The 26191-nt window shown below is 39.8% G+C and overlaps 1 long non-coding RNA gene across 2 annotated transcripts in view; it reads left to right on the forward strand.

Annotated features, from left to right (window-relative positions):
- Positions 1–26191, forward strand: part of LOC133614805 (uncharacterized) — a 109602-nt gene that overhangs the window by 3649 nt on the left and 79762 nt on the right. The window contains exons 1-2 of one of the 2 annotated variants that reach the window (XR_009816628.1): positions 2957–3069; positions 12934–13089. This is a non-coding gene — a long non-coding RNA (uncharacterized lncRNA). Of the gene's footprint in view, positions 1–2956; positions 3070–12933; positions 13090–26191 lie in introns of those variants that run through there. The other variant, XR_009816627.1, reaches the window with a different exon arrangement.

Below are 26191 nucleotides of genomic sequence, written 5' to 3' on the forward strand. Positions count from 1 at the left end.
GATTTTATCTCTGAAAAGTGCTTTCTAAATAAAATGTACTTACTTACAATACTATTAAATTCTATGTACTGCTTGACAATGTAAGGAGCATACACATATTTAAGCTTAAATACAAGAGAGTCTTAGCTAATGTAATAGTGAACACTTTTACTTCAGAAGGATTACCATGTCTGAAATACTTTTATTCTGTGTAAGATGTTAGTTTTAGTATATAGGTGTGATTAAACAGCTTCCTGTATACTTTATGAGTGGAGTGCCACTTAAATCCTTCTGCAAAGATTCTCAGAACACACCCACGGGCATCCTTACAACTCTCACAAAGGGAAATCCTTTTCATCCATGTAGCTGTGTGTTTCCTCTCATCTGTATACTAGCTTGGATTGAAGTGACCATGAGTGAAATGTACTTTCTATTATTGGATGAATATACATTTAAATTAGCTGTAGAACTACCAGGCCCAAGAGAAAGACACAGAATAACATTAACTAACTATATGAGGCAATTCCTGAAGAACTTATTTGTGAATGCTGAAGTTGAATTGAAATCCTGGAATTGTTTTTTGAATTATTGAAGTAGAGCACACAATTCCCAAACAGGCTGGATATTTTGAAGTTGGAACAGTTTGAATCAGATGAAAAATGTGAGAATTGTGAAACTTTGAATGTCCCACTGATTTCAATGGGAAAAGCGGGAATTTTTTGGAAAATGGTAAAAAAAAAACTTGAATGAGTTGAAATGGTTGGTGTTTGAATTTTTCAAATCGGTCGAGAAATGTTGAAGTAGTAACATGTTGAATTAAAAAATGGTATTACGAAATTCCTGGAATTTCGGGAGAACCGGGAATTTTTGCAGTTCAAAAAACAACTTTGTTTTTTGTCCTGATTAAGAGGAATGTTTTGACGGTAGAACGGTTGAAGTGGGTTGAAAAATGTGTAGGGAATAGTCGCCAGAAAAAAGAGTGGAAATAGGGCTTTGGAAAACCAGGAATTCTGGAAAATCCTGGAATTTTTTTGAACTTGGAAAAAAAGTAGTTTGAATTTCTTGGATGATGGAATGTGTTGAAGGTGGAATGGTTTGCATCGGTTGAAAAATGTGGAAATGGTGGAAGTTTGGAAAAATAGCCAATTCATTTTGAATGGGAAAACCTGGAATTCTGGGAATTTTTGGAATTTGCAGAGGGAAAGCCTGTGATTCCCGAATAGGCTGAACAGTTTGAAGGTGGAACAGTTTGAATCAGATGAAAAATGTGAGAATTGTGGAACTTTGAATGTCCTACTGATTTCAATGGGAGTTTCCAAAACATTTGGGAATTTCAGGAAAACGGGATTTTTTTGGAAAATGGTAAACAACTTGAATGTTCTGAATGAGTTGAAATGGTTGGTGTTGGAGTTTTTCAAATCGGTCGAGAAATGTTGAAGTAGTAACATGTTTAATTGAGAAATGGTATTATGGAATTTTGGGAAAACCGGGAATTTTTACAGTTCAAAATACTTAGTTTTTTGTCCTAATTAAGAGGAATGTTTTGACGGTGGAACGGTTGAAGTGGGTTGAAAAATGTGTAAGGAATAGTCGCCAGAAAAAAGGGTGGAAATAGGGCTTTGGAAAACCAGGAATTCTGGAAAATCCTGGAATTTTTTTGAACTTGGAAAAAGAGTAGTTTGAATTTCTTAGATGATGAATGTGTTGAAGGTGGAATGGTTTGCATCGGTTGAAAAATGTGGAAATGGTGGAGGTTTGGAAAAATAGCCAATTCATTTTGAATGGGAAAACCTGGAATTGTGGGAATTTTTGGAATTTGCCGGGGGAAAGCCTGTGATTCCCGAATAGGCTGAACAGTTTGAAGGTGGAACAGTTTGAATCAGATGAAAAATGTGAGAATTGTGTAACTTTAAGTGTCCTACTGATTTCAATGGGAATTTCCAAAACATTTGGGAAAAGCGGGAATTTTTTGAAAAATTTTAAAAAACTTGAATGTTCTGAATGAGTTGAAATAGTTGGTGTTGGAGTTTTTCAAATCGGTCGAGAAATGTTGAAGTAGTAACATGTTTAATTGAGAAATGGTATTATGGAATTTCGGGAAAACCGGGAATTTTTGCAGTTCAAAATACTTTGTTTTTTGTCCTAATTAAGAGAAATGTTTTGACGGTGGAACGGTTGAAGTGGGTTGAAAAATGTGTAAGGAATAGTCGCCAGAAAGAAGGGTGAAAAATGTGGAAATGGTGCAAGTTTGAAAAATAGCCAATTCGTTTTGAATGGGAAAACCTGGAATTCTGGGAAATCTGGGAATTTTTGGAATTTGCCAAGGGAAAGCCCGCGATTCCCGAATACGCTGAACAGTTTGAAGGTGGAACGGTTTGAATCGGGTGAAAAATGTGGAAGGTAGAGCACGCCAAAATCTGGAGAAGAAGAAGAAGTTGAATGATAATTAGATGACGTTTGGTATAGAAAACCGTATAAACATATGAGTGTGTGTGCTGTTAGAAGTAGTGTCACACACACGCTCACAGACACACACACACACACAGATACACAAACGTGAGTCATGGTGGTGGCCCACATGTGGACTCAGCCCGGAGAGTGCGGCAGGTGGTTTGGGTGAGGTGGAGGTGGCGTCCCAATAATTTAGTTGTTCTTTTAGAGGGGTTGTGATGTCAAAGAAAGTCACCGCCGAGGGCGTGTGTGAACAAGAGGGTAGTCAGCCACGACAACGTCAGCCATCTACGGAGGATGTGATATGAGCCCCTGTTGGCACCGGAATGACTCCTGATTGAATCACTTCATGATGGAGGCATGACTGAGTGAGTGACCCACTGGACATGAAGGCGGACTATTGCGTCAAAAACAGAATTAAGACGAGTGTAAAATGGCGGTTTATAAAACCACAGCAACTGTTTACTAATCAATATATGCCAAATATACTTGAAATGTGTGTGTGTAACAGCGTACAGTCTCCATGGATACGCCGCTGCTGCAGCAGTCTCGTGTGTTGTGCCGCCCAGTAAACGGTTGTCATGGCGACGAGCTGGCAACGACACGACTTCCGTGTTCGGTCAACGAGGCGAGCACACGGTTATTATTATTATTATTGTTATTATTATTATTATTATTTTTATTATTATTATTATTATTGTTATTGTTATTATTATTATTGTTATTGTTATTGTTATTTTAGCAGAGCCCGTTCAACCCCCACGTCGCACCGATGTGGACAAAAATAATGATTGTCGAGCTAACTTGACTGGTTTCCATGCGGTATGTCTTTGTGTGTATGCGTGTGTGTGTGTGTGTGTGTGTGTGTGTGTGTGTGTGTGTGTACACACACGGGTTGCTAGCCTAGCTTCCAGCACAGAAGGGGGCTAGTCTACATTCCAGGACAGAAGGGGGCTAGCCTAGTTTACAGTACAGGAGTGGGCTAGCCTAGCTTACAGAACAGAAGGGGGCTAGCCTAGATCCCAGGACAAAATGGTGCTAGCCTAGCTTACAGCACAGAAGGGGGCTAGTCTAGTTTACAGTACAGAAGTGGGCTAGTCTAGTTTACAGCACAGAAGAGGGGTAGCCTAGATTCCAGGACAGAGGGTGCTAGCATAGCTTCCAGAATACATAAGGGTGCTAGCATAGCTTCCAGGGCAGAAGGGGGATAGCATAGCTTCCAGTCCAGTAGGGGGATAGCATAGCATCCAGTACAGTGGGGGCTAGCATAGTTTACAAAACAGAAGGGGGCTAGCATAGCTTACAGCACAGAAGGGGGCTAGCCTAGCTTACAGTACAGTAGGGGGCTAGCCTAGTTTACAGTACAGAAGGGGGCTAGCATAGCTTCCAGTCCAGAAGGGGGCTAGCCTAGCTTCCAGTCCAGAAGGGGGCTAGCATAGCATCCAGGACAGTAGGGGGCTAGCCTAGCTTCCAAAACAGAAGGGGGCTAGCATAGCATCCAGTACAGAAGGGGGCTAGCATAGCTTCCAGGACAGAAGGGGGCTAGCATATCATCCAGGACAGAAGGGGGCTAGCATAGCTTCCTGCACAGAAGGGGACTAGCCTAGCTTACAGTACAGAAGGGGGCTAGCCTAGTTTACAGTCCAGAAGGGGGCTAGCCTAGTTTACAGTACAGAAGGGGGCTAGCCTAGCTTCCAGGACAGAAGGGGGCTAGCATATCTTCCAGTCCAGAAGGGGGCTAGCATATCATCCAGGACAGAAGGGGGCTAGCCTAGCTTCCAAAACAGAAGGGGGCTAGCATAGCTTCCAGTACAGAAGGGGGATAGCATAGCTTCCAGAACAGAAAGGGGCTAGCTTAGTTTACAGTACAGAAGGGGGCTAGCATAGCTTCCAGGGCAGAAGGGGGCTAGCCTAGCTTCCAGGACAGAAGGGGGCTAGCATATCATCCAGGACAGAAGGGGGCTAGCCTAGCTTCCAAAACAGAAGGGGGCTAGCATAGCTTCCAGTACAGAAGGGGGATAGCATAGCTTCCAGAACAGAAAGGGGCTAGCTTAGTTTACAGAACAGAAGGGGGCTAGCATAGCTTCCAGGACAGAAGGGGGCTAGCCTAGCTTCCAGGACAGAAGGGGGCTAGCATATCATCCAGGACAGAAGGGGGCTAGCCTAGCTTCCAAAACAGAAGGGGGCTAGCATAGCTTCCAGTACAGAAGGGGGCTAGCATAGCTTCCAGTACAGAAAGGGGCTAGCTTAGTTTACAGAACAGAAGGGGGCTAGCAAAGCTTCCAGGACAGAAGGGGGCTAGAATAGCTTCCAGGACAGAAGTCTCTAGTTTACAGAACAGAAAGGGGCTAGCTTAGCTTCCAGAACGGAAGGGTGCTAGCCTAGCTCAGGGCTATATGGTTCCTGCACTGCATTAGTGATGGTTTTAATGGCTGTATCCTCTTTGAAGTGTCTGCTTTACATGTTTGTTTGTGTTGTTGTTTACAACTACTGGTAGTCTAGACTCCAGTCAAGCCAGATTCCAACAGACACAGTGTTGTCTAATTTCCCCCAGACGTGCTTTGTTTTGCTTGCCCCGGTCTCTTAGCATACTTTCGGGAAGTTACTAGCCTGCATTCGGGTCCACGAGTCCAGCCCCTGCTTCCCATTGGAAGGCTGGCCATGTTTGTCTTCTCTTCCTGCCCAAAATATTTGTTACCAGGCAACGGTTAGGCCTGTCCCACTTCAGAGTGGTTTTGTTGACACCCCTTCTGGCTCTAACAATATTACATAACCCCACAAGGCTTCCTTCTTTCACCCCACCTCTGCATAGGAAATATGATCAGCCCTCTCTCACCAGCCTACCAGAATTGTCCCCTTTTCCCCCCCGCCTCCACTGTGTTCACTCAGCATTTTTCATAAGCTCAACTTAAACTGCGGTTGAGATCCAGGCATGAAGATTGTTTGCAAGAAAGCTACTCTTTACTTAACTCATAAGGCACTCTTTCATTCAAATATCCCGTTGCAGCATTGTCAGTCTGAGAGCACACACTGCAAAAACTTAAATGTAAGTAAGATTAAATATCTCAAATAAGGGTGATATTTGCTTATTTTCTGTCTGATAAGATAATTCTTCTCACTAAGCAGATTTTATGTTAGAGTGTTTTACTTCTTTTAAGTGTTTTGGTCCTAAATGATCTCAGTAAGCTATTACAGCTTGTTGCTGAGATTTTATGACCTATATTGAGTAAAACATGCTTGGAACTAGAATATCAACTGTTGCAAAGCTGTGTCATCAACACTCACAAGTATAAAACTACTTCTTCAAAGTAATAATTTCTTATTTCAAGCATGAACAAAAAAAATCATGACTTTGACACAATTGTGTCTCATAATTAAAACAGATGACAGCCAAATGGACTTTGCGGTTTTATTTTCAATGAAACAATAGAAAATACGTACTCATATAGTAGTACAGTTGGCACAGTACGGTAAACTGACAGTTAATATTTAAACATTTAACATCTGACATTTCTAACTATTTTGAACAGAAATAGTTCATGCACATTCCGGTATATTTTTCAAAATTACAATAACATTTTTTTTGTCTGTATATATATATATATATATATATATATATATATATATATATGTATATGTATGTATATGTATGTATGTATGTATATATATGTACCGTATTTTTGGATTATAAGTCGCAGTTTTTTTCAGTTTGGCCGGGGGTGCGACTTATACTCAGGAGCGACTTATGTGTGAAATTATTAACACATTACCATAAAATATCAAATAATATTATTTAGCTCATTCACGTAAGAGACTAGACGTATAAGATTTCATGGGATTTAGCGATTAGGAGTGACGGATTGTTTGGTAAACGTATAGCATGTTCTATATGTTATAGTTATTTGAATGACTCTTACCATAATATGTGACATTAACATACCAGGCACGTTCTCAGTTGGTTATTTATGCCTCATATAACGTACACTTATTCAGCCTGTTGTTCACTATTCTTTATTTATTTTAAATGGCCTTTCAAATGTCTATTCTTGGTGTTGGTTTTTATCAAATAAATTTCCCCCAAAAATGCGACTTATATATGTTTTTTACCTTCTTTATTATGCATTTTCGGCCGGTGCGACTTATACTCCGAAAAATACGGTGTATATATATATATATATATATATATATCAATCAATGTTTATTTATACAGCCCTAAATTATGAGTGTCTCAAAGGGCTGCACAAGCCACAACGACATCCTCGACTCAGATCCCACATCAGGGCAAGGAAAAACTCAACCCAATGGGACAATGAAAAACTTTGGAGGGGACCGCAGATATATACAGGTAAAAGCCAGTAAATTAGAATATTTTGAAAAACTTGATTTATTTCAGTAATTGCATTCAAAAGGTGCAACTTGTACATTATATTTATTCATTGCACACAGACTGATGCATTCAAATGTTTATTTCATTTAATTTTGATGATTTGCAGTGGCAACAAATGAAAATCCAAAATTCCGTGTGTCCCAAAATTAGAATATTGTGTAAGGCTAATACAAAAAAGGGATTTTTAGAAATGTTGGCCAACTGAAAAGTATGAAAATGAAAAATATGAGCATGTACAATACTCAATACTTGGTTGGATCTCCTTTTGCCTCAATTACTGCGTTAATGCGGCGTGGCATGGAGTCGATGAGTTTCTGGCACTGCTCAGGTGTTATGAGAGCCCAGGTTGCTCTGATAGTGGCCTTCAACTCTTCTGCGTTTTTGGGTCTGGCATTCTGCATCTTCCTTTTCACAATACCCCACAGATTTTCTATGGGGCTAAGGTCAGGGGAATTGGCGGGCCAATTTAGAACAGAAATACCATGGTCCGTAAACCAGGCACGGGTAGATTTTGCGCTGTGTGCAGGCGCCAAGTCCTGTTGGAACTTGAACTCTCCATCTCCATAGAGCAGGTCAGCAGCAGGAAGCATGAAGTGCTCTAAAACTTGCTGGTAGACGGCTGCGTTGACCCTGGATCTCAGGAAACAGAGTGGACCGACACCAGCAGATGACATGGCACCCCAAACCATCACCCAACCATGCAAATTTTGCATTTCCTTTGGAAATCGAGGTCCCAGAGTCTGGAGGAAGACAGGAGAGGCACAGGATCCACGTTGCCTGACGTCTAGTGTAAAGTTTCCACCATCAGTGATGGTTTGGGGTGCCATGTCATCTGCTGGTGTCGGTCCACTCTGTTTCCTGAGATCCAGGGTCAACGCAGCCGTCTACCAGCAAGTTTTAGAGCACTTCATGCTTCCTGCTGCTGACCTGCTCTATGGAGATGGAGATTTCAAGTTCCAACAGGACTTGGCGCCTGCACACAGCGCAAAATCTACCCGTGCCTGGTTTACGGACCATGGTATTTCTGTTCTAAATTGGCCCGCCAACTCCCCTGACCTTAGCCCCATAGAAAATCTGTGGGGTATTGTGAAAAGGAAGATGCAGAATGCCAGACCCAAAAACGCAGAAGAGTTGAAGGCCACTATCAGAGCAACCTGGGCTCTCATAACACCTGAGCAGTGCCAGAAACTCATCGACTCCATGCCACGCCGCATTAACGCAGTAATTGAGGCAAAAGGAGCTCCAACCAAGTATTGAGTATTGCACATGCTCATATTTTTCATTTTCATACTTTTCAGTTGGCCAACATTTCTAAAAATCCCTTTTTTGTATTAGCCTTAAGTAATATTCTAATTTTGTGACACACGGAATTTTGGATTTTCATTTGTTGCCACTTCAAATCATCAAAATTAAATGAAATAAACATTTGAATGCATCAGTCTGTGTGCAATGAATAAATATAATGTACAAGTTACACCTTTTGAATGCAATTACTGAAATAAATCAAGTTTTTCAAAATATTCTAATTTACTGGCTTTTACATGTATGTATGTATGTATGTATGTATGTATGTATGTATGTATGTATGTATATATATATATGTATATATATATATATATGTGTATATATTAGAGATGCGCGGATAGGCAATTATTTCATCCGGCTCTCGCTGCCGGCGACGGCCGGGTATGGGCCCGACGCTCCAGCGCCATCCATTTTCAGGGCTAGTTGATTCGGCAGGTGGGTTGTTACACACTTCTTAGCGGGTTCCGACTTCCATGGCCACCGTCCTGCTGTCTATATCAACCAACACCTTTTCTGGGGTCTGATGAGCGTCGGCATCGGGCGCCTTAACCCGGCGTTTGGTTCATCCCGCAGCGCCAGTTCTGCTTACCAAAAGTGGCCCACTCGGCTCACCAGGGTGAGCCCCACCCCTTTCGTGAGCGCACTGCGCGCGGAGTGACCCCTGTTACGCGCCCCCGGCAACGGGGGTGGCGGGCAGGTAAGCTGCGCGGGCGGAGCGCGCGGAGTGACCCCTGTTACGAGCCACGGGGGTGGCGGGCAGGTAAGCTGCTTACCTGCTGCGCGTGACGCCGGCCGCGGCAAAGGCGGACGAGGCGGGGTGTCGTGCGGTGGGCGCGGTGGTGACCCTGGACGTGCTTCGGGCCCTTCTCGCGGATCACCTCAGCTACGGCTCCCGGTGGGGCCCTCTCGGGGTAAGGGGCCTCGGTCCCGGACCCCGGCGAGGGGTCCCTTCTCCGCTCCGTAAAAGTGTCCATCTCTTTTTTTTTTCTTCTTCTGTTGTGGCATATGCTGCAGGTGCCTGCTCGTTTTTCGTATGTGGGTAACAACATTTAACTATGTATATATATTTCCGATTTGGTTTAACTGCCACCCGCCTGAATCTATTTAAAATCAAATTTTTTTTTATTTCAACCGCCCGACCCGACCCGCGGATAAAATCTTTTTTTTTTTTATTTCAACCGCCCGATCCGCGGATAATCCGCGGACTCCGCGGTTGTGTCCGCAAACCGCGCATCTCTAGTATATATATATATATATATATATATATATATATATATATATATATATATATATATATATATGTGTGTGTGTGTATATATATATATATATATACACATATACATGTATATATATATATATATATTCCTCGCGCACTAATTGACTGAAAGAGCACGCACTTGGCGCGATGATGTCATGTTATCGATGGGAAAATGCATTTTTAGACAATATGATTTGCCTGAGCGGCTAGTAGACCCCGAGAGTAACAAGCGGTTGCCTTGTTGCCTTTCTATTAAGAAAAATAAACTAGTTTTTAGTGTAAGTTTGCTGGTTTCAAGAAATGTAATGCTGGGCGCATATCATTATGTCAAGATAAAGGCACTAATTTAAGAATATTTTTCAACATATTAAGAAAAAAGGTCTAATTTTTTTTTCTACCAAGAAAAGTGCACTTGTGGTTAGTGAGAATATACTTATTTTAAGGTATTTTGGGGTTCTTTGAGGTTAGCTAATTTGACTTGTTTTGGAAAGTCTTGACCAGCCAAATTTTTTTTTGTTTTATTGGCAGATAGTTTTCCTTAGTTCAAGTAAAATACCCCTAATTTTTGTATTCCCCCCCCCCCCCCCTTGTTTTTGAACACTGACTTTTTGCAGTGCACAACTTGTGTTTACGGCTGACACTGTTTACGTTAAACAACAGGGTGGTCGTGGATATTTCAGGATATTACAAAATGTTTTGTTGAGCTGCGAGGTCACTGGGTTCATATTATATGATGTATGTTAGCTGTTAAGAGCTGGTAGGGAAAACTAGTTCCACTACCTAATTCCTAATTCCACTACATAATACCTACCTAATAAGACAAAATTTATGGTATTCAGTAATAAAAGAAAGATATAAATTAGTTTATCCATAAACAATGTGAAAATTTAGAACGTGTCTGAAATCAGATTTCTTGAGGTCATTTTAGATGAAAAGTTGACATGGAAAGCTCATATATTGCATGTGAAAAATAAGGTATCTAAAAGCGTATTTATTTTGAACAAGGTTAAATACAGTTTCCCGTTTAACACAATGAGAATGTTATATTGCTCAATTATTCTACCTTATTTCAATTATTGTGCAGAAATAGGGGGGAATACATATCACAGCAACATATTGCCTTTATTTTTTTCACAGAAAAGAATAATTCGTATTATTTTTAAAGTAGGATATAGAGACCACACAAATCCACTCTTCATTAGGGCAGGATTACCGTATTTATCGGAGTATAAATCACACCGGAGTATACGTCGCACCTGCCGAAAATGCATAACAAAGAAGGAAAAAAACATATATAAGTCGCACTGGAGTATAAGTCACATTTTTGGGGGAAATTTATTTGATAAAACCCAACACCAAGAACAGACATTTGAAAGGCAATTTAAAATAAATAAAGAATAGTGAACAACAGGCTGAATAAGTGTACGTTATTTGAGGCATAAATAACCAACTGAGAACGTGCCTGGTATGTTAACGTAACATATTATGGTAAGAGTCATTCAAATAACTATAACATATAGAACATGTTATACGTTTACCAAACAATGTCACTCCTAATCGCTAAATCCCATGAAATCTTATACGTCTAGTCTCTTACGTGAACGAGCTAAATCATATTATTTGATATTTTACGGTAATGTGTTAATATTTTCACACATAAGTCGCTCCTGAGTATAAGTCGCACCCCCGGCCAAACTATGAAAAAAAACTGCGACTTATAGTCCGAAAAATACGGTATTCAAACTAAAAGACATTGTAGAATTGCATACTCTATTAGTGACGTTCAAAGCTAGAAATAAAGTTCTTCCGAAGGACTTACAAAAGTTATTTGTGTTCACGTCTGAAGATGAGAACCACAGAAGGCCGTATGACTTTAAACATCCAAGAGTGCGAACAAATTTGAAACAAATGTGCTTGTCTGTTGCTGCTGTGAAAACATGGAATTCTCTAAAGAAAGACTTAAAAAGTTGCAAGAATATGTTTGAATTATAAAAAAAATTACAAAAAGAGGCAACTGGAATTATATCAAACTGATTTTTGATTTTGATTGGACGTGTCATTGTGAAAATGCTTAAACGAAAATTAAAAAGTATGTTGGAGTTTGGGTGTTGGTGGAGGGAACAGTGATAAAGTCATCTAAAATAATTTGTGTTAAAAAGGGGGGCAGATAAATATAAGAATATTATTCTTCCATCTGCTCCTTTCTGATCATGGAAATGTATAAGAAACAAAAGACAAATTAAACTTTTAACTTTATGTGGCTTGTACCTGTATATACGCACTTTCATGAAAGGAATAAAAACAAATGATGATGATGATTCCAAAGCATACTTGAAATGAGTTTTTTTTTAATAAGTGTAGCCTATGTTTTTTGAAGGGTGTTTTTGCACCTTAGGTAATGACGGGAATGGACAGCGGTTCTCATTTCAGGAGCAAAAAAAAAACTCATTTGCATTGGCATTTTCTAGTGTAGCAATTGTTATTAAGGGTGTTTTTCACTAACAAGTCATTGGTTTTATAACAAGGAAATCTGCTTTCTGTTAATGTGGCAGGGTCGAATGCAGGCATGTGCAAAATTCAAATTAAATTCTATGTATTTGAATTGATAGACTTTTTGAAACTTTTAATGATTGAAGCTTTTGTTAGTAGATTGCACAGTACAGTACATATTCCGCACAATTGACCACGTTAATCAATTCATGGTATACATATATACTATCAGCATAACAGTCATCACACAAGTTAATCATCAGAGTATATATATTGAATTATTTACATTATTTACAATCCGGGGGGTGGGATGTGGAGGGTTGAGGCGGGGGGATTAGGTTGGGCTGCTATAAGCATACTTCAGTCATCAACAATTATAATTACAAGACTGTTGGCCCTGCGATGAGGTGGCGACTTGTCCAGGGTGTACCCCGCCTTCCGCCCGAATGCAGCTGAGATAGGCTCCAGCGCCCCCCGCGACGCCAAAGGGAATAAGCGGTAGAAAATGGATGGATGGATGGATATTTGAATTGACGCGACCAACAGGAAGTAGAACTATTCAAACTTGAGCCTGGTAGACTCATTGACAGACCGTTTTACATATACACTTAACAAAATGAGATTACGATGAATTTTGTTGTTCCACACAAAACACAACCTAAATTAGGCAAGAGGGTGGGTCAATAGTAAAAACTAAGCTAAAACTACATCACCTGGTTTAAGCAAAGAAGAGGCTGCAGATGTAGATCTGGATAAAGGTGCGGACTATTGCATATGGGTCAAGTCGGGCAGCGGCCCAGCAAATCTGGTTACTGCCGTTTAAAAAAGAAAAGTGTTGTGGCATTTAGCATATTTTTTGTAATGCATAATTACCACAAGTTACACAACTTGGGTGGAATGCTGTGATAATGGTCGACATCCATAATTCAAAAATCGAACGTGTCAATCAACACATTTTTCAGCCTTGTATGAGGTTACTATTTTGTGTCTTGTAGATATAATGCTAATAATATTGTTGCTTGGCTTGTATAACTAAGACATATTCCTTTTGGGTCTTTTTCAGGGTCAGATACGCTCCAGGATCCGTCAGTTAAACCGCCAAAAGATCCCCTCTGACAGCAAGAGAAAGATTCCCATGGCTCAGCGTCTCAACTTGTCGAAGTGAAAAGTGTTTTCTTTTGACTTGCAAGTTTTTCTCGTTTTTCCAGCCATCTTTGAGGTAAGCTGCTTGTGTGTTTAAATAGTGTCACCTTGCCGTGGAACGGCTGTTGATATTAACAAGTGTGGATGTACAAACACCTAAAGAACAGTTCAAACGTCAAGAAGTGCATGCGTCATAGCATTGAGAAATTGTAGTGCAAAGCAAATACACGACGAGCTTCATGTATTGTCGTCACACAATAGAGTACAGATGTTATAGTCAAGGCAGTTAAAAGTGTCATTCGTATATTGTACCTTTTTGGTATGGGTATTGTGGTAATAGGTTTGTTGTTAGCAGGCAAAATCCTAGTTCATTCAGGACAACAGATTGAGCAATGTCATTTTGATTCTGGGGTGTGAATTCCATAGTGACTTTAACACTTATGAAGCATCCCAATTGTTTTCACATTTCACTGTGAATTTATTTGTACACCGTATTTTCCAGACCGGGCACACCGGATTATAAGGCGCACCGCTGATGAATGGTCTATTTAATTTTTTAAATTTTTTTTTCATATATAAGACGCACCGGATTATAGGGCGCATTAAAGGAGTCATATTATTACAATTTTTTTCTAAATGTAAAAGACTTCCTTGTGGTCTGTTGCATAGATGATGTTTTACATATCATCTTCAAGCCGCTTTCTGATGTGCCGTTTTGTGGGCGGTCTTATTTACGTGGCTCACCTTCGGCAGCGTCTTCTCCCCGTCATCTTTGTTGTAGCGGTGTAGCGTGCAAGGACGGGAGTGGAAGAAGTGTCAAAAGATGGAGCTAACTGTTTTAATGACATTCAGACTTTACTTCAATCGATAACGGAGCAGCATCTCCTCATCCACAAACAACAACACCGGAAATTTGTCCCGTGAAAAACCGTCCGATCGGAACTCTCTAATAACTAAAGTTCCTTGGGTGAATAATGTAAACTCACTACACAGGTATGTTTTAGCGCTTTCGTGGCGAGTTTACTGACAGATATAAGTAAGAACTTTACACTACCGTATTTTTCGGAATATAAGTCGCTCCGGAGTATACGTCACACCGGCCGAAAATGCATAATAAAGAAGGAAAAAAACATATATAAGTCGCACCGGAGTATAAGTCGCATTTTTTGGGGAAATTTATTTGATAAAACCCAACACCTAGAATAGACATTTGAAAGGCAATTTAAAATAAATAAAGAATTGTGAACAACAGGCTGAATAAGTGTACGTTATATGAGGCATAAATAACCAACTGAGAACGTGCCTGGTATGTTAACGTGACATATTATGGGAAGAGTCATTCAAATAACTATAACATATAGAACATGCTATACGTTTACCAAACAATCTGTCACTCCTAATCGCTAAATCCCATGAAATCTTATACGTCTAGTCTCTTACGTGAATGAGCTAAATAATATTATTTGATATTTTACGGTAATGTGTTAATAATTTCACACATAAGTCGCTCCTGAGTATAAGTCGCACCCCCGGCCAAACTATGAAAAAACTGCGACTTATAGTCCGAAAAATGCGGTACTTTATATTAGAAATGGCAACAGCGGAGGATGAATGTCCCATAACAAGAAGATAGAGAAAGAGAAGAAGCTTATCGGCATGGACTACAAAGGCGGAAGCGTGCAATTTTTCAGGATTTATGCAGATCCCAAATACAGATCAGCAGGTACCAGAAGGTAAGAAAAGTGGCTTTTGCATAATATTGCGAAACAAAATGCCAGATAATGTCTTACCTTATACACACACAATAATAATACTTGTATGTTGAAGCACATCAAACGGTGCATCCTTAACTTATCTCTTATGTTTGACTGCCATCTACTGGTCACACTTATCATTACACCATGTACCAAATAAAATTGCTTCGAGGTGGGTAAGCTCAATCAAACTTATTCCTTACATTAGGCGCAGTGGGTTATAAGGCGCATTGTCGAGTTTTGAGGAAAAAAAAAGATTTTAAGTGCGCCTTATAGTCCGGAAAATACGGTATTAGTTTGTCTGAATCCAAATTTTTTGCACAGCTCCATGTACTCAAATGTACAAAACACTCGCTATGACTTTTGGCTGTTTCGTCGAATCACCTCATTTGGCACTTATCTTTAGGGGACTGACAAGAACATGAATGTAACTGAGCAAGGTTAGTTGAAAAACATGGCTACCATCAAGCAAAACGTCTTTGAAGGGGTGCAGGGAGGACTTATTGTTATAACTAACTGCCCATAATTCTTTGACCCATCCATCCATTTTCTACCGCTTATTCCCTTTGGGGTCGCGGGGAGCGCTGGATCCTATCTCAGCTACAATCGGGCGGAAGGCGGGGTACACCCTGGACAAGTCGCCACCTCATCGCAGGGCCAACACAGATAGACAGACAACATTCACACTCACATCCACACACTAGGGCCAATTTAGTGTTGCCAATCAACTTATCCCCAGGTGCATGTCTAATTATCATGAAACTTTAAGGAAATATTGTATGCTAGTTAGTACAGTATAGGCCTGATTTACTGAGATCCAAACAGAATGCAGTAAACAGCGTGTGCAATCCATAAAAGAGCGTATACTATTAGTGGGCGTGTTGCATGCGATTTAGTAAGACTGTGTGTGCAGTTGTAAAGTAATGCAGACCGCCTATTTAAATGAGGATTTTGTGTGTACTATACGGCCCATCACCACGGATACACTCATTTACTGCACATTCATGTTATCATGCTCCTACCTGCAGCGGTTTGCTATGTTTTCTTTCTTTCTTTCATAGTTCTTTTTATTGATTTCACATTCACATTAACAACAAATTCAAACTCTCTTCATCCCCTACCCCTGCTGTCACTCAAAACAAAAGCAAAAAACAAAAGTAAGAGTACAAAAGTACCCAGAGTAAAAAAAAAAAATAAAGTTCAATACAAGGCACTTAAGACAAAGTCATTGAAAACTGAAACACACTGTAGAAGCAGCATGACAAGGCCTGAAACGTCGGCAGTCATATTCAGGTACATATCTAGGGCTCTTCCTGCATTGTGTAGAGGATTGGTCAAAATAGGTCTCCACACTTTAAAAAACTTGTTTTCAGAGCCCCGTAATGTATATCTTATTTTCTCGAGCTTCAGGTTTGCTAGCACGTCCCTTATCCAGTGGAAGACTGAGGGTGGGACAGCCTCCTTCCACTTCAACAATATCAGGTGGCGTGCGAGAAGGGTGGTAAAGGCAACTATTTTATGACCCCCTACAGGTAGTTCCATCCCTTCAGGAATGATTCCAAATACAGAAATTAAAGGGTTTGGATCAATTTGAATTGTTAAGACCGTGGAGAGTGCTTCAAAGATGGACTTCCAGTACCCCTTTAGCTTCGGACAAAGCCAAAACATGTGTATTAATGTTGCGTTATCTAGTTTACATCTATCGCATAATGGGTTAATTTGGGGAAATATTTTTTTGCTAATTTTGCGTTTGAGAAGTGCACCCGGTGTATCACTTTAAATTGGACCAGTGAGTGTCGTGCGCACATTGAAGATGAGTGAACCCTTTTCTCAATTTTTGCCCAGGTTACGTCATCTATTGATATTTGGAGGTCTTGTTCCCATGCTGTTCTAATTCTTAGCATGGAAGTGCATTCTAATCCTAAAAGTAAATTAAGTATATGTGAGATTGCCCTCTTCTTTGTTGGATTTAAAGACATCATTTCATCTGTGGTTGATTTAGAGGGTTTGTTAGGGAACTGCGGAAGAACTGTTTTAACATAATCCCTTATCTGGAAATATCTAAATATATGGCAACTGGGTAGATTAAATTTCTTGGACAACTCCGTAAAAGAGGCGAATATATTGTCTATAATAAGATCATTGAAGCATTTCAAATCCCTTTGATGCCACATATTAAAAGCTGTGTCAAGTGTTGAAGGTGGAAAGCAGTGATTTGATGCCACTGGGCTGAAAAGGCTCATTCCTTGCAGGTTAAAAATGTTTTCTAAATTGACATATTTTCAAACATGCAAGAGAAATGTACCGGTACCACTTTTTCTGGGCCTATTAAAAGCAATCCTGCATTGCCTCTCCAATGACACCATTTTTTTTTCACAGCTGAAGGTGCACTCATTGGGGCGAGGCTGCATATTACTCCACTTAAAATGTACCGTATTTTCCGCACCATAAACCGCCCTGGGTTATAAGCCGCGCCTTCAATGAACGGCATATTTCAAAACTTTGTCCACCTATAAGCCGCCCCGTGTTATAAGCCGCATCTAACTGCGCTAAAGGAATGTCACAAAAACAGTCAGATAGGTCAGTCAAACTTTAATAATATATTAAAAACCAGCGTGATGTGGGCGCGCATGGAGTCGTATATCAACATGGACGGAGCTGCGTGAAAAAAGCCACCCGGCCTCTTCGCGTAAACTTCCCTTAACCACTCGCTCATCTTTTCTTCATCCATCCATCCCTTCGAGTTAGCTTTTATGATGACGCCGGCTGGAAAGGTCTCTTTTGGCAAGGTCTTCCTTTTGAATATCACCATGGGTGGAAGTTTCTGGCCATTAGCATGGCAAGCTAGAACCACAGTGAAGGATGACTTCTCATTCCCTGTGGTGCGAATATTCACCGTACGTGCTCCCGTTGTATCCACAGTGCGGTTCACAGGAATATCAAAAGTCAGTGGAACCTCGTCCATGTTGATAATGTTCTCTGGCCGGATCTTTTTTTCAGCTATCTTGTTTTTACAATATGCACGGAAAGTAGCCAGCTTTTCTTGAAAGTCTTTAGGCAGTTGCTGTGAAATAGTAGTCCGTATGCGGATGGAGAGATTGCGTCTTTTCATGAACCGGAAACCTGTCGCTTAGTAGGAGCCATTTTGTGGTCTTTACAGATGTAAACACACAAAGGAAATGAAACGTAATATCCGCGCGCTTCTTATTCTTCTACGGGGGCGGGTGGTTGCTTACAGTAGAAGAAGAAGCGCTTCCTCTTCTATGGGGGCGGGTGCTTACCTTGGCGGTTGCTTGCGTAGAAGAAGAAGCACTTCCTCTTCTACGGGGAAAAAAGATGGCGGCTGTTTACCGTAGTTGCGAGACCGAAACTTTATGAAAATGAATCTTAATATTAATCCATATATAAAGCGCACCGGGTTATAAGCCGCACTGTCAGCTTTTGAGTAAATTTGTGGTTTTTAGGTGCGGCTAATAGTGCGGAAAATACGGGTAGTAGGAAAAAAAATTTTTTCATAAAATAAATATTTTATGTACAGCTCTTAAGTCCTCCAGCAGCTATTAATTTATAAAATGTTTTTGAATAGACAATATGTCTAATATTTTTTATTCCTGATTATCCAAAAATGTTGAGAGAGACACACGTAGAAAGGAGGATTCTCGTCTGTCTTTGCAGCATGAGCGCTGATCCTGCAGCTGTGTGTGTAACTCAGTTTGCACGTCCTTCTGACACGTGTTAAATAAAACATAAAATAGTGCTTGCTAAACGGTGATGAGTGTTGATAAATCACATTGCGCGTGCTTAATAATTATATTTGCATCTACTTCTCCAAGTATTGTGGGCGTGTTGATGATCAGCATATATTTAGAATATTAATGAAGAAAAAGACGCAAAATGGATTTTGCTCACTTAACATACGTTATCAGGTTTGCAAGTGTTTTAGTACACGCAAACGTTAAGTAAATCAGGCCCTATGGCTCCCAGAGCATTTGAAAATAACTTATAGGGGTTATCACAAGTGTCAACATTGACTTTTGGTCACAGAAAAGTTCCTGCTACTTGAATCATACCTGGTTTAGAGAAAGGTATCTTCTTCATCTTTAAAAAAAAAAAAAAGACAACCTTGTTAACCAATTTATGAATAATTTATAATTGATACTTTTCATCTAAAATGCTACCACAAAAGTGGTATATCTATACCAGGGGTGCCCATTACGTCGATCGCGAGCTACCAGTCGATGGCGGAGGGTGTGTCACTCCATCACCAGCCAGGCATTAAAAAAATAGACCTAAAAATGAGCGATCATCAATCTTCACGAAGACGTCACTTGATTGAGGATGTCGTTGTGGCTTGTGCACACTCGTGATTTAGGGCTATATAAGTAAACATTGATTGATTGATTGACATTCACGGCACACAAGGGTCTTGTGAGATGACGCTGGCTGCTGCCAGATCATTATTAAGAGAAAATGACAGAGAGGAGGGCGAGAAACACTTTTTATTTCAACAAACTCTCGCGCCGTACCTGCCGTCAAAACTCTAAAGACCGACCGCACAGTTCCTGTCTTCACAATAAAAGCCCTGCTTCATCCTGCCTGCGCTAACAAAATAAGAGTCTCAGGAAGTTAGCGTGCACAAGCTATATGTAAAGTAGGGCTGCGAATCTTTGGGTGTCCCACGATTCGATTCATTATCGATTCTTGGGGTCACGATTCGATTCAAAATAAATTTTTTTCAATTCAACGCGATTCTCGATTCAAAAACGATATTTTCCCGATTCAAAACGATTCTCTATTCATTCAATACATAGGATTTCAGCAGGATCTACCCCAGTCTGCTGACATGCAAGCAGAGTAGTAGATTTTTGTAAAAAGCTTTTATAATTGTAAAGGACAATGTTTTATCAACTGATTGCAATAATGTAAATTTGTTTTAACTATTAAATGAACCAAAAATATGACTTATTTTATCTTTGTGAAAATATTGGACACAGTGTATTGTCAAGCTTATGAGATGCGATGCAAGTGTAAGCCACTGACACTATTGTTCTTTTTTTTTATATATAAATGTCTAATGATAATGTCAATGAGGGATTTTTAATCACTGCTATGTTGAAATTGTAACTAATATTGATACTGTTGTTGATAATATTCATTTTTGTTTCACTACGTTTGTTCTGTGTCGTGTTTGTGTCTCCTCTCAATTGCTCTGTTTATTGCAGTCCTGAGTGTTGCTGGGTTTGGTTTTGCAATTGTATTGCATTGTTATGGTATTGCTGTGTATTGTTTTGTTGGATTGATTAATAAAAAAATAAAAAATAAATAAAAATCGATTTTTAAGAAATGAGAATCGATTCGGAATCGCACAACGTGAGAATCGATTTTTTTCCCACACCCCTAATGTAAATTGTATAAAAAGGAGTATGGAAGCTGGACAAATAAGATGGCAAAAACCAACCATTTTTATGTGGTATTGGACAGAAAAGAGGAGAAATGTGGACGTTATCATCACTACTGTCTGATTCCAATCAATGCAAGTCATCAGAATCAGGTAATACACCATTTTATATTCTTGTCTTCATGAAAGAAAGGAATCTATATGTGTTAAACATGCTTGGATTATCATTAAACCTCTCTTTCATAAATGAATCAATATGAATGATATATATGAATGAGGTAGATCCCTTCAACTTGCTCAATTGAAAATTAGCTCGCCTGCAGAAAAAGTGTGGGCACCCCTGATCTATACCTTTTATCCAGATCCTCACCAAACAGTAACGACTTCTTCTTTGGCCTATGCTTGACCTTTCCACAAAGTATTTTGCGCATAAAACTATCAGGTTTGTGTGGCCGGCAAAGACAATAATACACGATTGGAAAACTTTTGTACAGTTGAAACAATTCTGAGCTGATGTTATTTAAGGCATGTAAAATAAATATTTTAACTACAGGTAGTTAGCCAGTGAATCGTGGGTAATAGCACCAGATGCATCATCAAAACAATTAAGTGTTTCCTTCCAGCTCTGGGACAGTCGTCGGCAGTGTCACATTATCACGTACTGTATGGGAGTCGTAGGCCTCAAGTTAAATGCATTCAGTGGGTTGTAGTGTTGCTCAGCTCACAGTGACTCAGACACAAGCGGCACGTCAATCCTTGCCTACTTTTAAGAGGCTTCCTGCCAGTCAGTGAGGCTGGACGCCAGAAAAAGAGAGATCAGATGTGGAAAGAAGCGTGTTACATTTAATTCTCAAGTAATGGCTCGGTGGACTAATAGTTTTCCTCAAGGAAGTGATCCACGTTGCTCCATGACATGTTTTGACAGCCGACATTCAGCCGTGTCATGTTTGGAAAAGTGCTGCCGTCATGAACATGGAGCTGGAATGTCCCAGCAGCTCATGACAGTGTGACAGTGAGCCAGAACTCGCCGGGGCGCTCGGAGCTAGGAAGCTAAATTTAATCCAGCCATCTGTACCGTTCATTATTTACACCTGTGCTCTTCTCAGATGGATTATTTTCACTAATCATGTAGGTTTGGGCTGTTTCATTTTAACGTTGACAAAAAAGCAGCAGAGTGGCACCGTGCTAGTTATTTCAAGCATAGATATATAACTTGAGCCACAAGTAAATTTAGGGCCATCATAAGTAAAAAGAGTTTGGAATTTATTTATATGTTTTGAAGATCTTAAACAGGAATACGGGAAGGTAACAGTTCCCATTCCAGGTGTATATGCTGCTTTCTTCTGCCAACCATGTTCCACAAAACATTGACTTTGTTATTTCTTTTATAATTAGAGTTTGAGGTTTGAACAACAGGCTTTCATTGCTAGTCAGAACACAGACTGGTCTCAGAGTACAAATTTATCAGTCAATATTAGTTTCCACAGAGTTTGGGGTAAGGTTGTACGGTATAGTAACCTGATACTAATGAATCATATTCGGTACTATACCGCCTCTAAAAAGTACCGGCCAACTCCCCCACCCTGTCGTCGTCATCATGGCTAGCTACCTAGGCAGTGTTTTAGCTACTTCTAAATCACTAATCCTCACCTCCATGGCGACAAATAAATTACGTTTCTTACAAGTATCGTTATCACTGTAGGACGAGGAATAGCTAATCATACTTCACTACACACCGTAGGAGGATACAATAGCTTACCGGCGTCACGATATAATCAAACGCCATTGGTGGATCTACACCTAACATCCACTGTAATGATACCAAGAACAGGAGCGTATCTAATCGATAGTACTATGATTACATCAATATTTTTTAGCATCACAAAATCTTTTTTAAACTCAGGAAATATGTCCCTAGGCACATGAGGACTTTGAATATGACCAATGTATTATCCTGTAATGACTTGGTATCGGATTGATACCTACATTTTTAGTATCATCCAAAACTAATGTAAAGCAACCAAACAACAGAAGAATAAGTGATTATTACATTTTAACAGAAGTTTAGATAGAACATGTTAAAAGAGAAAGTAAGCAGATATTAACAGTAAATGAACAAGTAGATTAATAATTAATTTTCTACCACTTGTCCTTAATAATTTTGACAAAATAAAAGAATGGAAAATGACACAATATGTTACTGCATATGTCAGCAGACTAATTAGGAGCCTTTGTTTGTTTACTTACTACCAAAAGACAAGTTGTCTAGTATGTTCACTATTTTATTTAAGGACAAACTTGCAAAAATAAACATATGTTTAATGTATCCTAAGATTTTTTGTTAACATAAAGCCAATAATGCAATTTTGTTGGGGTCCCCTTTGTTTAGAAAAGTATCGAAAATTACCAAAAAGTATCGAAATACATTTTGGTACCGGTACCGGTAGGACAACACTAGTTTGGGGACTATAAACCTAGAAGTAGAAATGCATTTGCTGTTTTGTCTATTTTGTTCTGTTAAAATCTCCTTTGTTAAACAATACAAGTTTAAAACAAAGTTGAAACAATCGCAATGCTAGTTTATTAGCCTGTCAATAGGGTTGTTCATTCTATGTTAGGATTAAGCTAGCGGCATTTAAACATACCGTAATTTGCATGATTCTTACATGCATGTGCACTTCATGTGTATATTAATGTACTTTGTGTGCTTGGTGTCACGGTATTTTCATTGTTGAGATTGTCAATAAACAAAAGGAAATTGAAAGTTTTTTCATCTCTGATTTAGAAGACTGTCCACCTATCTGCACAAATAATTTCTAACATTTAGGGAGGGCAGAATAATATATACAAACAAACCAAGGGTGTACAAAATACAGCCTGTGTTACATTGTCGTGGTATAATAGGCAGCAACAATTAAGAAATAAAGCAAAACGATGTAATGTAACGTAACAAGAACAATATATGTTCATACTATTAACATAGTTTTGTCTTTAAGTAATTGTTACTTTTTTTAGCCTTTAAAAAAAATAGATAAGTCACAGCCAATTGTGCAAATTATATAATGACCTCATTTTGACACCGCCCTGGTCACACCCCCATTGCCACAAATCGATTGCTGTTCTGTAAGAAACCCTGCCCGTTTCTTTTGATGCTGCACTGGCACCTAATTATAGTGTTTGAGGTCATAGCTACAGGATGTTTTGAGTATACCTGCACTTACACAAGTAGTTTGTGCATGATGTGTTAATGATGTCACTAGAATGAATTCCGAGCATGTTTTTTGTTGTAGGGCTTTCTTGTATCATACGCAAGCATGCACGACTGACGACAGCGAGTCAATGTTGACTCTACATTACACCGGATCATATTCCGCCTATCTGAGCTTGCTACAGCATTCAGTCAAACACGTCATTAGGTACACCTGCATGATCCAATAAGATCCAAAATGAGGGCTATTTTAAATAGTGTGACTTTACAAATACTTAATGTCAGAGGGCTATTTATTTATTACTATGCCTGTGATTGTAGTTGTAGTTTGCAATGCCCATCTCAGGTTCAATTAGGTGTTGTTTGGATCATGTTTTTTCTATTTTGCTTTGTTTTACTACTCAGTTTGGAGTGTATGCGTGTAGTCCTGATCAAACGTGAGGCAAAGGAGAAGCAGAAAAGTTGTGTTGTAGATATGGCGAGCGGAAAAGACAAACAGTCAGAGATAGAGGATGCGTCCGTGGCTTTGTATAGTATAGGTCTATTATATGGGAGCACCTTGGCAGGCCGACTTTTCTGGATTGCCCTTGTCTACCAACATCACGACTAAAGATAGAATTCTCATTGATTGTTGTTTTTGTGTAGATATAAAATATTGTCGCTTTTGCCCGGATGTTGAAAGGATGTTGTGGAGGTAGTCAACAATCACTTCATTGAAACAACAATCTACAATCGTCTCACTTAAATGTTTTCCAGTGTTGCCAGATCTCAACCAGAGAAACAAGCAACCAGATCTATGTAAATAAGCTAAAAAAAAAAAAAAAGAGCCCAACAGGCAAACCACCACCTGTGTAAAACAGTCCGCTTGTTTTACACACATGTAAATACAGTTTATACATACAGTATATTTAGTTATGCATAAGAAACAGCAAATTACAACATAACATTGAATAACTCAAATCTAATTTTTTAACTGAGATGAAAGGAAAAGAGAGCATTTTGCATATTGACAAACTACACGTACACCATTTGGCTATATAATATATTGCATGTTAACAGCATAACCTCAACAAAAACATAACTTTTTGCATCGTGTGATTAAATAATGCAGTGGATGTAGTAGGGTGTATTTTGACATCATTGTTTGTTTTTCACCAAGATAATCAACAGCACTGATTAATGTGTGACAAACTAGGTGAATGATTATTTTTAGGTCATTAATTCGTCTTGTCTTTGCTTTTTGTTCTTAATATTATTAGCATGATGAATTGAACCTGTGAGCAGGTATCTGAAACTCGATCTGCAAAACACCCTCAGGGCATTTTCCAGGTGAGGTCGTATCCAGTCTTTTATGCTCGTTCTTTCTTCCTCTACACTCAGTCTCATATCTTGTTTCTTTGTCAGTCTTGGCCGTGACCTAGTTGCACACACGTGCCAAGTCTACCAGGGGCGCGATAATCAGGAAACATTTAAAAAGGACGCACTACCTACCGACACACTGCTTTATACAGTTGTGGAGACAGAAAAACAAGCACAAATAAGTAACCACACGAACAAAAAAAAAGCCCAAAAGACTGCAACCCTCGACTCAAGAAACTTGCAGTTGACATTAGAAAAAACACAACCCCTAGAGTCACGTATAACAAGCGAACTTGGCGGCACTACGGCTTTCCCTTCGGTTTAACCCCCCCATCAATTTCCAGTCAGGACACAATCATTGACCCTCAAGCTGTCAGAAAATATGACTTTAAAGGCCTACTGAAACCCACTACTACCAACCACGCAGTCTGATAGTTTATATATCAATGATGAAATCTTAACATTGCAACACATGCCAATGCGGTCGGGTTAGCTTACTAAAGTGCAATTTTAAATTTTGCGCGAAATATCCTGCTGAAAACGTTTCGGTATGATGACGTCAGCGCGTGACGTCACAGATTGTGGAGGACATTTTGGGACAGCATGGTGGCCAGCTATTAAGTCGTCTGTTTTTATCGCAAAATTCCACAGTATTCTGGACATCTGTGTTGGTGAATCTTTTGCAATTTGTTCAATGAACAATGGAGACAGCAAAGAAGAAAGCTGTAGGTGGGAAGCGGTGTATTGCGGCCGACTGCAGCAACACAAACAGCCGGTGTTTTATTGTTTACATTCCCGGAAGATGACAGTCAAGCTTTACCATTGGTCTGTGGAGAACTGGGACAACAGAGACTCTTACCGGGAGGACTTTGAGTTGGATAGCAGACGCGGTACCGTGAGTACGCATGCAGCTGCGGCTTCCAAACATTTGATCGCTTGCCCGTACGTGCGTGTGCCGCTATGTGCATGTCACGTACATAACTTAAGGGACTTTGGGGAAATATATGTGCTGTATGAACTTTGGGGAGGTGAAGGGTACTTTGGGCTGTGGGATTGAGTGTGTTGTGCAGGTGTTTGAGTTGTATTGGCGGGTTATATGGACGGGAGGGGGGAGGTGTTTGTTATGCGGGATTAATTTGTGGCATATTAAATATAAGCCTGGTTGTGTTGTGGCTAATAGAGTATATATATGCCTTGTGTTTATTTACTGTTTTAGTCATTCCCAGCTGAATATCAGGTCCCACCCGCCTCTCACAGCATCTTCCCTATCTGAATTGCTCCCACTGCCCTCTAGTCCTTCACTCTCACTTTCCTCATCCACAAATCTTTCATCCTCGCTCAAATTAATGAGGAAATCGTCGCTTTCTCGGTCCGAATCGCTCTCGCTGCTGGTGGCCTTTTTTATCAGCGACCAAAAGTTGCGAACTTTATCGTCGATGTTCTCTACTAAATCCTTTCA

The sequence above is a fragment of the Nerophis lumbriciformis genome, linkage group LG17 (genome assembly GCF_033978685.3).
Source record: "Nerophis lumbriciformis linkage group LG17, RoL_Nlum_v2.1, whole genome shotgun sequence".
Taxonomy (NCBI): Eukaryota; Metazoa; Chordata; class Actinopteri; order Syngnathiformes; family Syngnathidae; genus Nerophis; species Nerophis lumbriciformis.